The following is a 15,871-nucleotide window of genomic DNA, read 5'->3' on the forward strand; positions in this document are numbered from 1 at the left end:
ATCCTTCAGTCCTAAACTCTTGAGAAGGTCTTGGGTCTTTTGTTTGACTCAGCAAGAAGAATCCATCATCTTCTCTTTCAATTTGTATTCCGAGGTAGTGAGTGACATCACCTAGGCACTTCACTTCAACCTCCTTGTTGAGATTATTCACTAGTTGTTGCTTGTCAAGTGGGTCTTGATAAGCCAACAGAAAATCATCAATGTAAATCAATAAGTAAGTCCATCTGTTCTTGAATCTGCTATACAGGCATGGCTCTGCTCTGCCTTCCACAAAGCCTTTCTTCAAGACCATTTTGATCAGTTTCTCATTCCAGGCTCTGGCAGCCTGTTTAAGTCCATAGATTTAGGGTTTCTTTTCCTCAAACATCAAACCCTGGTGGCTGTTGCATGTAGATTTCATCTTCTATTTCTCCATGCAAGAGTGCTGTTTTTATATCCATGTCTTCCACCTGCATTTTCTTGTTAGCAGCAACACTCAGAAGAGTTCTGATGGTCGTGTGTTTGACTACAGGAGCAAATGTTTGAGAGTAGTCTTGTCAAAGGTTTGAGTAACCTTTGGCTACTAGTCTTATTTATTTGATTTGTTAGATGCTCATCTGGCTGACTTCCCAGCCACTCTGAGTGACGTACAATACAGCATATAACACATCAAAATATGTGCCTTGTATCTCTCAATGTTTCCTTCAGCATATAGCATTTTCTTTAATATCCACTTGCAGCCTACAGCTTTCCTTCCTTGTTTTATTCTTGATTTTCCGTCCACGTTTTATTCTTGGGTAGAGCTTCCAGCTCTTCCTTGGCTGCCTGCCGCCACCTCTCAGCTTCAGCTTTGGGTAAGGCTTCAATCTCTTTTCAGGTCCCTGGCTCTGGAAGTTCATCTCTCATGAGGTAAGCAAGTCTTTCTGGTGGTACACCAGAATTCACAGTGTCTGGGTGCTGGCTCTTCGGCTGCCCCTTCTGGCTCTGATGCCTCTTCTGGCTCACACTCCTCATCTTCCTCTGCTGGTGTATTATTGTGATCCCTTCTGTTATGGAAGACTAGCACAGTGTCTCCTTCTATTTCACTGTCATGTGTTTGATGTGGCATCCCTTCTGGTTGGTGGCACACTTTCCTTCATCAAAGTGGACAGCTCTGTATACTCCAACTTCGCCAGTTTTGGGATCCATGACTCTGTATTCCTTCTGCATTGAAGAATATCCAGTGAATATTTCTTCCTTGGCAGTGTTGTCAGATTTTGACCTCTTTTGTTTTGGGATGTGCACAAAGGCCTTGCAGCCGAATACACAAAGGTGAGACACACTTGATGTGCAATCATGCCATAGCTTGAAAGGTGTGTTGTTGGTTGCAGCTGCCAGACATCAGTTCTGCAGATAGATGGCAGTAAATGCTGCTTCCCCCAGTACTTTTGTGGTAACTGGGCATCTTTAAATAAGGAACGAATCAACTATCCAAGAGTCCAGTTCATGCGTTCCACAACCCCATTTTTTTCTGGAGTATAAACAACAGTAGTCTGGTGCTCTATGCCTTCCTCACATAGCAAGTCTTGCATAGCCCTGGACACAAATTCTCCTCCATTGTCAGATCTTATAATTTGTGGCTTTCTACCAAATTTGTTGGAAACAATTCTGATATAGTCCTTCCATTTTTGAAATACTTGACTTTTCTCTCTCAATAAGTATATTGTAGTATACCTCAATGTACCTATTGAGAGAGAAAAGTCAAGTACTTCAAAAATTGAAGGAACCAGTGTGGTATAGTGGTTGAGGTGATGGACTATGACCTGGGAGACCAGGGTTCAAATCCCCACATACCCATGAAGCTCACTGGGTGATCTTGGGCCAGTCACTGCTTCTCAGCCTCATGAGAACCCTATTCATAGGGTCGCCATAAGTCGGAATTGACATGAAGGCAGTGCATTTACATTTTATATCAGAATTGTTTCCACAAATTATAAGATCTGACAATGGAGGCAAATTTGTGTCCAGGGCTATGCAAGACAACTGTACACGTGGATATCACCAAATGGTCAGTATAGGAATCAAATTGATTATATAATTGGTAGTAGAAGATGGAGAAGTTCCATACTTTCTGCGAAAACAAGACCAGAAGCAGACTGTGGTACAGATCATGAACTGGTCATATAAAAAATCAGAGTAAAGCTAAAGAAGAAGAACAAAGCAATCATAATGCCAAAATACAATTTAAATAACATCACAGAAGAATATAAAGATCAAATAAGGAACAGATTTGAGGCTTTAAACTAAGTTGACAGAGAACCAGAAGAACTATGGACTGAAGTCAGGGACATTATCAGGGAAGAATGCAAAAAGATAATACCTCTCATTAAAAAGAAAGACCTCAATGGATGATTGAAGAAACTCTTAAAATGGTTAAGGAAAGAAGGAAAGCAAAAGCAAAAGGAAATAGAAACACGGCTAGAACCCTAAATGGAATAACACAGTGACCAATATGTGCAGACAAAGCGAAGTATTACAATAGTTATTGTATAGAAATAGAAGATGATAATAAAAAGGGTAGAACAAGAGCCCTGTTCCAAAAGATTAGAGAAATTAAAGGAAATTTTAAACCAAGAGTACGGATGTTGAATAATGAACAGCGGAACATACTGACTGACCAAGATGAAATAAAAGGAAGATGGAAGCAATACCCTGAAGAACTCTATAAAAGAGATGCCAGGATGACAGATTCATTCACGGAGGAACCGTATGATGAAGAACCAGAAATTTTAGAATGTGAGGCTCTTAAAATACTTGGAAGAAACAAATCACCAGGAACAGATGGCATACCAATAGAGTTGCTACAAGCTACTGAGTCTGAATCTGTCCAAATTTTGACAAAGATTTGTTAACAATATGGAAAACTAAACAATGGCCCACAGACTGGAAACATTCAATACACATCCCAATTCCAAAGAAAGGAGATCCCAGGGAATGCAGTAATTATCAAACTATTGCCTTAATATCCCATGCAAGTAAAGTAATGCTCAAGATTCTACAACAAAGGCTCTTATCCTATATGGAGCGAGAAATGACAGACGTCCACGCTGGATTCAGAAAGGGAAGAGGTACCAGAGATCATATTGCAAACATATGTTGGATAATGGAATGGACCAAGGAATTTCAGAAGCAAGTCACCTTGTGCTTTATAGATTACAGCAAAACCTTTGATTGTGTAGATCATGAAAAACTATGGAATGCTTTAAAAGAAATGGGGGTGCCACAGCATCGGATTGTCCTGATGTGCAACCTATACTCTGGACAAGAGGCTACTATAAGGAAAGAATATGGAGAAACCAATTGGTTCCCAATCGGAAAGGGTGTGAAACGGGTGTATTTTATCACCCTATTTGTTTAATCTATATGCAAAACATATCATACGGAAAGTGGGATTGGACCAAGATAAAGAAGGTGTGAAAATTGGAGGGAGAAATATCAATAATTTAAGATATGCAGACAATACCATACTACTAGCAGAATCCAGTAATGATTTGAAACGAATGCTGATGAAAGTTAAAGAGGAAATTGCAAAAGCAGGACTGCAGCTGAATGTCAAGAAGGCTAAAGTAATGACAGCAGAAGATTTATGTAACTTTAAAGTTGTCAATGAGGACATTGAACTTGTCAAGGATTATCAATACCTTGGCACAGTCATTAACCAAAATGCAGACAATAGTCAAGAAATGAGAAGAAGGTGAGGAGTGGGGAGGGCAGCTATGAGAGAACTAGAAAAGGTCCTCAAATGCAAAGATGTATCACTGAACACTAAAGTCAGAATCATTCAGACCATGGTCATTCCCGATCTCTATGTATGGATGTGAAAGTTGGACAGTGAAAAAAGTGGATAAGAGAAAAATCAACTCATTTGAAATGTGGTGTTGGAGGACATGGACTGCAAAACAGATGAATAATTGGGTGTTAGAACAAATTAAACCAGAACTATAATTATAAGCTAAAATGTTGAAACGTGAGTTTATCATACTTTGGACACATAATGAGAAGACATGATTCCCTAGAAAAGACAATAATGCTGGGAAAAACAGAAGGGAATAGAAAAGGAGGAAGACCAAACAAGAGATAGATTGATTCCATAAAGAAAGCCACAGACCTGAACTTACAAGATCTGAACAGGGTGGTTCATGACAGATGCTCTTGGAGATCACTGATCCATAGGGTCGCCATAAGTCGTAATCGACTTGAAGGCACATAACAACAACAAAGTACACCTTGAGTAACCATCTATGAAAGTTAGCATGTATAAATTTCCGCCCTGTAATGGTGTTCTTCCACAAAGGTCAGTGTGAATTAATTCTAGAGGTTTTGTAGTTTTCCTTTCACTTTTCTTAGGAAATTTTGGGTTCACACTTTGTCTTTATAGAATATTCACATTTTTCTGTAGATTTACATTGTCCGCATACAACTTTCACATTTTTCTGTGGATTTACGTTGTTCCATTTTAATGCTCTAACCAATTTTTCCTTCTCTAGAGCACTGATTCCAGCTAAGCTGGCATGTCCCATTCTTCTATGCCCAACATGTAAACATCCAGAATCACAGGTTTCCTTGACTGTATTTGCATGCATAGTTTCAAAATATTCTAAATGGAAGTCCATTTTTCAATTTTGCAGTACAACATACTTCTTCATCTAAAACTTGGCAATTTTTTTCACTTAGATAAAGTTGACCTCCAAGCTCCATTATTTTTGTAGCACTTATTAAATTATCTTTAAATGCTAGAACAAATAGGCAATTTTTCAGTTCAAGCTCTTTGGCGCCCTCTGGCCTTTTGCAAAGTAACTCCACCGTGCCTATTCCTTGAGAACGGAAAACATCTCCTGATGCTCTGGTTACATTCTGTGTATGGGGGCTAAAGTTCTTAAACAAATTGTTATGATTTATTAAATGTGTGGTGCAATCCATGTCAATTAAAAATGTGGTTTTATAATCATCATTCTTTCTATCAGATACATAGTAACTGGAATGCTTCACTTTAGTTTGGCTATTTGTTTTTCTTTCAGCTTGCGTTTGTTTAAAATCAACTCTTTGTCCTGTCTCTCTTCTAGGACAATCTCTTTGAAGGTGATTAGGATATTTGCATTTGAAGCAACTCTTCCTTTGTTTGTCTGTGTCCTGCTGTGGCTTTGGGACATGACTCATCTCTCTATCCTGCGTTTGGTTGCTGTTTCTGCCCACAGTAAAATTTGCTTTTTCAGACAGAGCTTTCTTTATCTTTCAGATATGCCATAATCTGATGCAAGTTCTGATCTGTCTGTTCTAGTATGCAAGCCGTCGCATGATGACATTCATTTAGAGAGGCCAGGAGTATTACTTTTTGTAAATCTTCATCCAACGATCTTCCACATCTTTCTAATTCTCAGAGCAGACTTGTAAATGTCTCTAGATATGTATTCAGATTCTTCCTGTCAGACTGTTTCAGCTTGTACAGCGACTTATAGAGAAACATCATATGATTTTTAGATTTTCTCTAATACACTTTGTCAAGCTTTCCCCATATTTCTTTAGCATTCCTACAGCCCATTTAGTGCCTCATATGATAAAGCAGAAGTAAGAAGAGAATTCACTTTGGCATGCTTACACTTCCAGGATGCAGTGGCTGCTTCATCCGCTGCTGAGGGCTCAGGATCAGTCAGGATTCCATGCAGTTTCTCCCCTTCCAACAGTGCCATCATTCAAAGACTCCAAATTGCATAATTGTCCTTCTCTAGCCTTGGGATGCTTGTCTGAAATGTTGATTCTTCAGCCATGGTTTCCTAATTTTGTTCTGCTTTCCCCCCCTAAACTAAAGACTCTTTTTGATCTCTTTTGTAAATCACAATTTTGTAAATCACAATTTAGCCTTTTTTTTAGCTTTCAAGCGCAACTCACAAATCAACTTAGCTTACTGGTATGCATAACCCTTTGTTATGGAAATATGCAGTGATACTCAAAGTCTGAGCTGTGTGTGTGCCAGTGTGTGTATTTACCTAAGCAGCAGGCTTTTGCCCTGCATTTAGATCACTGAGACTTCAGACTTGGTAAAATAAGAAAAGCTACTTTATTTATAGAAATACATAGCAGGTAAGAAAGGCATACCTAGTTGTAACTAAGTTGGAGATGCCCAGACTTGGGTATTGCCCTCATGGCTCAGGAGAGACAGCAAAGACAAAGATGTCTCCTCGGACGGTCCAAGAAGAAGACAAAGGAAGGAGGGGAAGGTCAGCTTCCCTGAGCATATCAGTTTACAATGGAAGGAAGTTAAGTAGAGAAGAGCACAGGTAAAGGTAGGCAAGCCTAGCCAGCTGGAGGACCCTAACTCTATCTTCCTTCAAACAAACAAAAGAACCCAAACAGGAGTTTCTCTTGCCCCACTTCCAACATTAGTCTGGATTAGCACAATAATAGTCTGGATTAGCACAAAGGACCATTCAGATCATGCACCCACCTCTAGCATCCCAGCCCTTTCTCTTCACTGCAGGTTCAATCAAGCTTATTGTCTAGAGAATCTGTTATATCATTGAGAGCATCTATATTACGAGTCAACTAATTCATATAATTAATAAACATCAAATTTCCCCCAATATTAAGATATGTGGCAAATGCCACTTAATGAGGGTATGTTAAAAAATGTAAGAGAAGACTGCATAGTATTACTCAACTGGCAACTGGTTTCCTTCAATAGGACATTAAACGCTCAATAAAAAATGGTTTTTGCCTACAGACCCTGGTTATTTAAAATGGGCATGACTGCTACATGAATATACCAAAAAAGTGAAACCTAGCATAACATTTACTTAACCTTCAAACGTCTCAAAACCTCCATTTCTTCCAACAGTAACATGTTTTAAGAGACAGGTAATGTGTGTGGCACATTCCTTTTCCTTCTGCAAAGCTTAACACCCTGTCTTGTTTCATTCCTTCTTTGCAGTATCAGTCATCAGCAAAGACAAGGCAAATGAATTTTTAATCAGCAACAGCTACTATTTCTTGTGCTCTGACTGCTTATGATTTTTAGAGATGGAAAAAATTAAATCAGTTCCAATTGTGAAGATTTTCGAAGTTGGGAGAGAAAATAATGTATCAGGAGGAGGCTTTTATATTTCTGAAAGACTTAAAAAACTGAATTGATTTTAAATTGTATTTACATAGATTGCATATAGACAAACCAGATTGTAGAATGAAGAATGGTGGTTTGGACCAACATAGATTTATAAGTAAGACATTTAGTCTTATGTCCTCTACATGGTCTCATTTCATACATATTGCCATCTGAGACTACGGATGGATTCAGTTTGCATTTAAAGCCGGATTTATCCAAGCCACACTTTCTGAAACAATACAAGAACCAAAACACAGCCATCCTTCAAAATTCACACTTATCCAAATTTTGCAATGCAATTCTTCAACTAAGCAATGTTTGCAAAAATGCATCTGTTAGGGGAAAATGTGCATAAAAATGAATATATTAATGAAAATAACATACATAAATGCATTACATTAGGAGAAATTGCTTGCAAAAATGTGCACCTTAGCCAAAACTGCATACAAAAATGTGTTTAGTAGAAGAAACTCTCATTAAAATGATGGAGACTTTTCATGAGGATTTAAAAAAAAAAACCCTGCAAATTGCTGCAGAAGTGTGGAGAATGGAATCTAAGATTGGAAAAATGGGAAACAGAGAACCGAAATGGACAGATCTTTCTATCCTATCTGAAACATCTGCAACCACATGTCAGAAAATACCTTTTACTATGGATACCAGGTTGGGTTCTGGTTTAATTGGGGTCCAACAATCTGGTAATGAAAATTTGACCAAAGGGTACCAAGTCACTTTGGTGATGCTGTTTCAAAGCACTAATGATAATAGCCACAACAGCAACTGAGATGAAATTAGACACCAGTATAGCAACAAACATTTAATTTAATAAATTGGGTTTAACTGTTGCATTTCTTTGCTGCATTGTTTTAAGCCATCTTGAGAGCTGCTTTCCTAGAAATGTGACCCAAAAATTAAATACATGGAACTAATAAATCCAGACCATCAACTATAGTTTCATCAGCTGTAAACAGATTCTGTTTAGAATGGCCCTAATTTTGCAGATGGTGTTACCTTGGTGTCTGGTCTGGCATGCCCCTAATTCCTTGGTTCCTTTACCCTTGCTTTTCAGATGACTGTGTAAAGAACATGGGTCCTTTCAAATATAAAAGAGGATGCAAAGTGTAGCATATACTAGCTAGTCTCATGAACAGAATACAAGCTTGCCCTCAGTGTCTGTGAAAGGCAAGTGATCTGGAGCACATTTTAATGTCTAACTGTATGTCTGATTTATTTGCCAAGTACCAGCAGAAGTACCTGTGTCTATTTGGCTTTAATTAGCCCTGGTGAGAACAAAAACCTTCTTTCCCACAAACACTGCCTTCACTGACAACCTAATTAACAGTCATTTGCATTTCTTAAGGATCAGCATTCCCCACCCCATCAGTCTCCTGCTATTTTGCTCCCTAAAACTGCCCTCATTCACCTGTGTGGGAAATTTATATCATCATTCTGTAGGTCTGTTAATCCCATCTGTCCTTCAGCATCTGCCCAACCCTAGTCCACCTTTTTTCTCAGGTAACCCCTTCCCCTCAGGAATCCATGTCTTTATGTGCTTGTTCCCACACAACCACACTGTTCAGTATGTTTGGGCTTCACAGAACTTCCAGAAGGCAGATTATTCCAACTCCAGCTAACACCCCTTCTCTATCCTCGCCTGCTTTCCGTGTTTGTTTTTTTTGTTGGGTTAGTCAAGAATCTTAAGGGAACACAAAGCTGCGTAGTCTCCTTTAAAACAACTCTTCTATTTTTGGAACCATATTGGAAGGGTTCTAACGAACCCATGGCATCCTTAGAGAGTCTTTCATTTTAAATCATATTATTAGGAACGAGCACTGCCTGCAAATTGAAAGGTGACTTTCATCTAAAGGCTTGTACAGTAGGGCCCCGCTTTATGGCGTTCCGTTTTCCGGCATTCCGCTGATGCGGCGGCTTTCAATTAGGGGAAATTCCCCGTTTTAAAGCCGATCTTGCACTTTTGCGGCATTTTGCGGCATTTTCACGCGACGCAGCCCATTATAGTCAATCGGTTCCACTTTACGGCAATTTCCGCTTTACGCTGGGGGCCTGGTCCCTAACCTGCAGTATAAGCGGGGCCCTACTGTACTTTGCTGCTTCATGCCCTCTGCTATATATCCATAACCCAAGACTAACAAGTCACTGTGACACTCAGGAAACCAGCTTCTCCCTCCATTTCTCCTCTCTCTTCGATTTCCTAAATCTTACTGTTTTTCCTGTCCTCTTCTCATTGCCAAATCCATGTCAATTGCATTTGAGCACCTCTGTGGGAAGGGAGATCCACAATTTAGGGGCTACAATAGGGAATGCCCTTTCCCAGGAACTACCAAGAAGGCCCTTCTGCTGAGCTTAATGCATGAGAGGTTCTGTAGGGAAGGAGGCAATTTTTCAGATATTTGGGGCCTAAGTCATTTATGACTTTAAACACTACCTTGACTTGGGCCTGGATATAAACTGGCACTCAATGCAGCTGTTTTAATCAGGGGTTATACAAGAGCTAAATGGAATTACAGCCAGTAAACTGGCCACTACATTTTGGACTACTTGAAGATTCGAGTTATCTTCAAGGGCAGCATCACGTAGAGCATATTACAATCCTATCTGGAAGTTGCCAGAGCATGGAGTTCAGTGGCCAAGCCATTGCTGTCCAAATGAGGCCATAGCTGGAGATCCAGCTGGAGCTGGAAAAAGGCACTCCCAGCCACTGAGGCTACCTGAGCCTCCAGTGAGTGTTGGATCCAGGAATACCCCAAGCTGCAGACTTGCTCCTTCCAGAGGATGCAACCTCATCCAGAATAGGTTGTCTCCCTACCAACTGAATGTGAGAACTCATGACACATAACACTTCTATCTTTTCAGGATTCAACCTCAATTTATTGCCCCACATCCAGCCCATCACCACCTCCAAGCACTGGTCTAATACCTCAACCTCAGTAGTGCCTTCCTTGAGATGCCTAGAACAACTGCGGTTCTTTCTAGCAGTAACTAAACTGGATTTAACTGACTACCAGTGGAAATGCTATTATCACCGTATTTCCAGCAGTGCTCAAAGGCAAGCATGAATGAATCTAGAAGTGGTCTCAAAAATAAAGAAGTGGAGTAAAGGGGGAGGGAGAGAAGTCTTTTGTCTCTGCTCTCTATTCTGTCAGGATAAAGTTGGGTAAATTTAATTATAAATGGGAAGATAAAGATCTCAGCTCAGATTTGTAAGTATGGAGGTGGTTGCCCATCCTGTTCGCTGGTCACTTGGTTATCTTCCAATAGCCCTGCTGAACCTACTGCTGCTTTAGAGATAGGCAGGGCAGCAGTTTGATAGTGGTGAGACTTTTGTTGAAGGGTGTGGTCTTCCATGTCATGCAAGTTCTCTGGGTCATCCTCTCTCATGTTCATTGCAGAGTTGTTACACCAACCCACTGTATGCTGAAGTTGGCAAGACACCATATATATAATCAGAGCTTTTCATGTCAAAACTCATACTAAAGGGCCTCTTTCATCTCAAATGTGTAATGTTCACATGCCTTCCTCCCTTCCCCCTTCATCACACAGTGAAAATTATATACTCTGGGAATGTGTAACTATGGTTACAGGGGGAGGAGGATGGTCAAAGGGAAACAGCTCAGACTCTCATGCATTCCTGAGGCCATCTGAGTCATTGCCCTGGGCACTATTCCCATGTGTATGTGGCAGAGAGGCCAGAAGGCTTGTTCCAGGATGGATCTATCATCTCCTAGTAACTGGTATTCTTAAAATTATAGAAGAGAATTGCTGGACACCTTTTCATTTATTGGAGCTTTATTGGAGCCTTTTTTGCAGCCACATCACACTGTTGGCTCATATTCAGCTTGTGAAAACGACAATTCCAAGATCCTTCTCACATGTCATACTGCTGAGCCAAGTATCCCCCATCTTATAACTGCATTTGGTTTCTTTTTCCTAAGTGTAGAACTTTGCATTTATCCCTGTTGAATTTCATTCTGTTGTTTTCAGCCCAATGCTCCAGCCTATCAAAGTCCCTTTGAATTTTGTTTCTGTCTTCCATGGTATTAGCTATGCCCCCCAATTTTGTATCATCTGCCAATTTGATAAGCATGCTTTGTACCTCCTCATCCGTTAATAAAAATGTTAAAGAGCACTGGGCCTAGGACCAAGCCCTGTGGTACCCCACTCGTTACTTCTGCCCAGTTTGAGAAGGAACCATTGATAAGCACTCTTTGAGTACAATTCTGGAGCCAACTGTGGATCCACCTGATAGTTGTTTCATCCAACCCACATTTAGCTAGCTTGCTAAACAGAATATCATAGGGCACTTTGTCAAACGCTTTGCTGAAGTCAAGATATATTATGTCCACAGCATTCCCACAGTCTACAAGGGAGGTTACCCGATCAAAACATGATATAAGATTAGTTTGGCAAGATTTGTTCTTCATAAATCCATGTTGGCTCCTAGTAATCACTGCATTGTTTTCAAGGTGCTTACAGATTGACTGCTTTATAATCTGTTCCAGAATTTTTCCAGGGATTGATGTTAGGCTGACTGGTCTGTAGTTCCCTGGTTCCTCCTTCTAGCCCTTTTTGAAGATAGGGACAACATGAGCTCTCCTCCAGTCTCCCAGCACTTCACCAGTCTTCCATGATTTCTCAAAGATAATAGACAGCGGTTCTGAGAGTTCTTCAGTCAGTTCCTTCAATACTCTAGGATGCAGTTTATCGGGCCCTGGAGATTTGAACTCGTTCAAAGTGATTAGGTATTCCTTGACCATTTGTCTATCAATCTCAAGCTCCAATCCTGCCCCTTCTACTTCATCTTTCCCAGGAGGGTCACAGATCCTTTTTTGGGAGAAGATTGAGCCAAAGTAGGGATTGAAGACGTCTGCCTTTTCTTTGTCATTTGTTATCATTTTGCCATCCCCATTGGGTAGCTGTGCCACTGTTTCTTTTCTCTGTCTTTTACTATGGACGTACCTGAATAAAGCTTTTTTGTTACTTTTAGCATCCCTCGCTAGCCTCAGCTCATTCTCAGCTTTAGCCTTCCTGACACCATCCCTGCAATTCCGTGATACCTGCCTGTACTCTTCCTTTGTGGCCTGGCCTTCTTTCCACTTCCTCTATGTGTCCTTTTTGTTTTCAGGTCCTCTCTAAGCTTTTTGTGAAGCCACATTGGCTTCTTCTGCTGTTTCCCCCCTTTTTTCCTTGTTGGAATTGCTTGCCATTGCACTTTTAGAATTTCCTTTTTTAGAAACTCCCACCCATCTTGGACTCCTTTTCTCGTTAGGGCCGCTTGCCATGGAACCGTATTTACAATTGTTCTGAGTTCATTAAAATCAGCTTTCCTGAAATCCAGGGTGCGCGTATGGCTACTCTCAGCTTTTGCTTCTGTTAAAATCAAGAAATCAAGTATGGTGTGGTCACTTTCCCCCAGAGTTCCCGTAACTGCCACTGTATCCATCAAATCATCTCTATTGGTTAGAATCAAGTCCAGGATAGCTGATCCTCTGGTTGCTTCCTCCACTTTCTGTAGGAGAAAGTTATCTCCAACACAAGTCAGAAATTTCTTGGAATTCGTATCCCAACAAATATTGGGATAACTGAAACCCCCCACTGAAATCCCCTACATCATGCCTCCTCGAAACATTGGCAATTTGCTTTTCAAAAGTTACATTCTTGTCTTCTCCTTGATTGGGTGGTCAGTAATAGACTTCAAGCACCACATTCCTTTTATTACTTGCCCCATTAATTTTAATCCAGATACTCTCGGTGAAACTACTAAGCTCATCTTCCTGTATTTCTGTGCAGGGATATATATTTTTAACATATAGCGCGACTCCACCTCCCTTTTTATTCCTTCTGTTCTTTTTGAACAAGTTATATCCTTCAATTGCTGTATTCCAGTCATGGGAGTCATCCCACCAGGTTTCAGTTATACCTATCAAGTTGTACTTCAAGTATCAAGTTCAAGTTCGTCCTGCTTGTTTTCCGTGCTCTGTGCATTAGTATACAGGCATCAAAGACCATGTGATTTATGGCTTGGCTTCCTTACTCATTTTTCTGAGGACTGTCACTGATCCCTATTACAGCCGATCTCTCTGTTCCCATTACTGTGCATAAGCCTTCATCAGTCGTTACCACGAAGTTTACGTCTCCCTCCCCTTTAGGATTCAGTTTAAAGCCCTCCTGATGAACTTCTTCATGCTGTGGCCAAACACATTCTTCCCAGTCTTTGTGAGATGCAACCCATCATTTGCCAGCAATCCATCTTCCAGGAAGCATAGCCCATGGTCCCAGAATCCAAATCTCTCACGTCAGCACCACCTTCGTAGTCATTCATTCACATGGAGTATTCTTCTTTCCCTTTCTACTCCTCTTCTAAGTACTGGAAGGATGGATGAAAAAACTATCTGGGCCCCAAAGTCCTTGAGTTTCCTTCATAGAGCTTCAAAGTCTGATGTGATTTCTTCATAGCTCCTTTGGGCAGTATCATTTGTTCCTACATGGATGAGGAGAAAGGGATACCTATCAGTGGGCTTGATGAGTGATGGCAACCCTTTCATCACATCTCTAATCCATCCTCCTGGTAGAGAGCATACCTGGCGAGTCCACAGTTCTTCTCTGCATACTTAGGTTTCGATCCCACGCAGCAGGGAGTCTCCTACTACTAGTACTCTTGTTGTGGGGCGAGGTTTCATTGGCCCTTTTTGATGGAGCTTCAGCTTCTTGCTTGTTGTCACATGGGGTCTCCTGTAATTCTTCCACCACAGGCTGTCCTCCAGTCTCCTCCTCGAGTGGTTGAAAGCGGTTCCATAGCTCCACTGGTGAAGGGTGTCTTTAGCTTTTCTGCTCCTAACTGTCACCCTTTCCCATGGAGTTTCCTCCACTTCGTTCTTCCTCTCCAAAGCAGTGTCCTCTTCTGCTACCACATGCTGTTGCTCTTCCACCTCCACTTCTCTTTGCTGCTGCTGTTCCAGTGTTCTAAGAACTCTTCATCTTCTCTTATAGTCCTCAGTGTGGCCACCTGCTGTTCCAGGCCTCTCACTTTTTCTTCTAACAGTGCCACGAGGTTGCACTTGTTGCACGTGTACGCCATGTTGTCCTTCCCATTCATACTCTCTTCTATCTTTTGTTTCCTTCTAACGACTTGTTTTGGAGTGGCCTGTGCTTTGTCCTGTCGTACTACAAGGTAAACTTGAGAGTCCCACTGGTATAGAATCATAGAATCATAGAGCTGGAAGGGGCCTTGTAGGCCATCGAGTCCAACCCCCTGCTCACAGCAGGAAATCCACAGCTAGAGCATCTCCCGCAGATAGCTGTCCAGCCTCTGCTTGAAGACATCCAGCGAAGGGGATCCCACCACCTCCCTAGGCAGTCGGTTCCATTGCCGAACCGCCCTTACTGTCAAGAAGTTCCTTCTAATGTCCAATCTGAATCTACGCTCCTGCAACTTAAAACCATTAGACCTAGTCCTACCCTCTGGGGCAGCAGAGAACAAATCTGTACCCTCCTCTATGGGACAGCCCTTCAGGTACTTAAAGAGTGCAATCATGTCACCCCTCAGCCTTCTCTTCACCAGACTGAACATGCCAAGTTCCTTCAACCTTTCCTCATAAGACTTGTTCTCCATACCGGCTATCATCCTTGTCGCCCTCTTCTGAACCCGCTCCAACTTGTCTATATCTTTCTTAAAATGAGGCGCCCAGAACTGAACGCAGTATTCCAGATGAGGCCTGACTAATGCAGAATATAGTGGGACTATTACTTCCCTCGACCTGGAAACTATAGCTCTGTTTATGCAGCCCAAAACCGTGTTTGCCTTTTTTGCCGCAGCATCACACTGCTGGGTCATGTTCAACTTGCGATCCACTACAATTCCAAGGTCCTTCTCACACACACTACTGCTAAGCCGGGTATTTCCCATCCTGCCCCCGTGCATTTTGTTTTTGTGGCCTAAATGCAGAATCTTGCATTTGTCTTTATTGAATGTCATTTTATTAATTTCAGCCCAATTTTCTAGTCTATCCAGGTCCCTTTGGATTTTATTCCTGTCTTCCATTGTGTTAGCTATCCCTCCCAGTTTTGTATCATCCGCAAACTTCATAAGGCTTCCTTCCACCCTGTCATCTAAGTCATTGATAAAAATGTTGAAGAGTATCGGCCCCAGGACAGAACCCTGTGGCACTCCACTCGAAACCTCCTTCCAGTCCGAAGCAGAGCCACCGACGACCACTCTTTGAGTACGGTAACCAGTTGTGAATCCACCTGACAGTATTTCCATCTAGTCCGCATTTGACCAGTTTGCTAATCAAAAGGTCGTGGGGGACTTTGTCAAACGCCTTGCTGAAATCTAGATAGATGACATCTACAGCATTTCCACCATCTACTAAGCTAGTGACCCGGTCAAAAAAAGAGATGAGATTAGTTTGACAGGATTTTTTCTTGACAAACCCATGCTGGCTCCTACTAATCACAGCATTGTCATCTAGATAGTTGCCAATGGACTCTTTTATTATCTGTTCTAATATCTTTCCCGGTAAGTCAAACTGACCGGCCTGTAATTCCCCGGATCTTCTTTTTTACCCTTTTTAAAGAGCGGGACGACGTTTGCCCGTCTCCAAGCCTCCGGCACCTCTCCCGTTCTCCAGGATTTCTCAAAGATGATGGCAAGAGGTTCCGAGAGGACATCAGCAAGTTCCTTCAATACTCTGGGATGCAGTTCATCAGGTCCTGGAGATTTGAACTCATTTAGGTTAA

This window comes from Rhineura floridana, chromosome 1, assembly GCF_030035675.1.
Source record: "Rhineura floridana isolate rRhiFlo1 chromosome 1, rRhiFlo1.hap2, whole genome shotgun sequence".
NCBI classification, from domain to species: domain Eukaryota; kingdom Metazoa; phylum Chordata; class Lepidosauria; order Squamata; family Rhineuridae; genus Rhineura; species Rhineura floridana.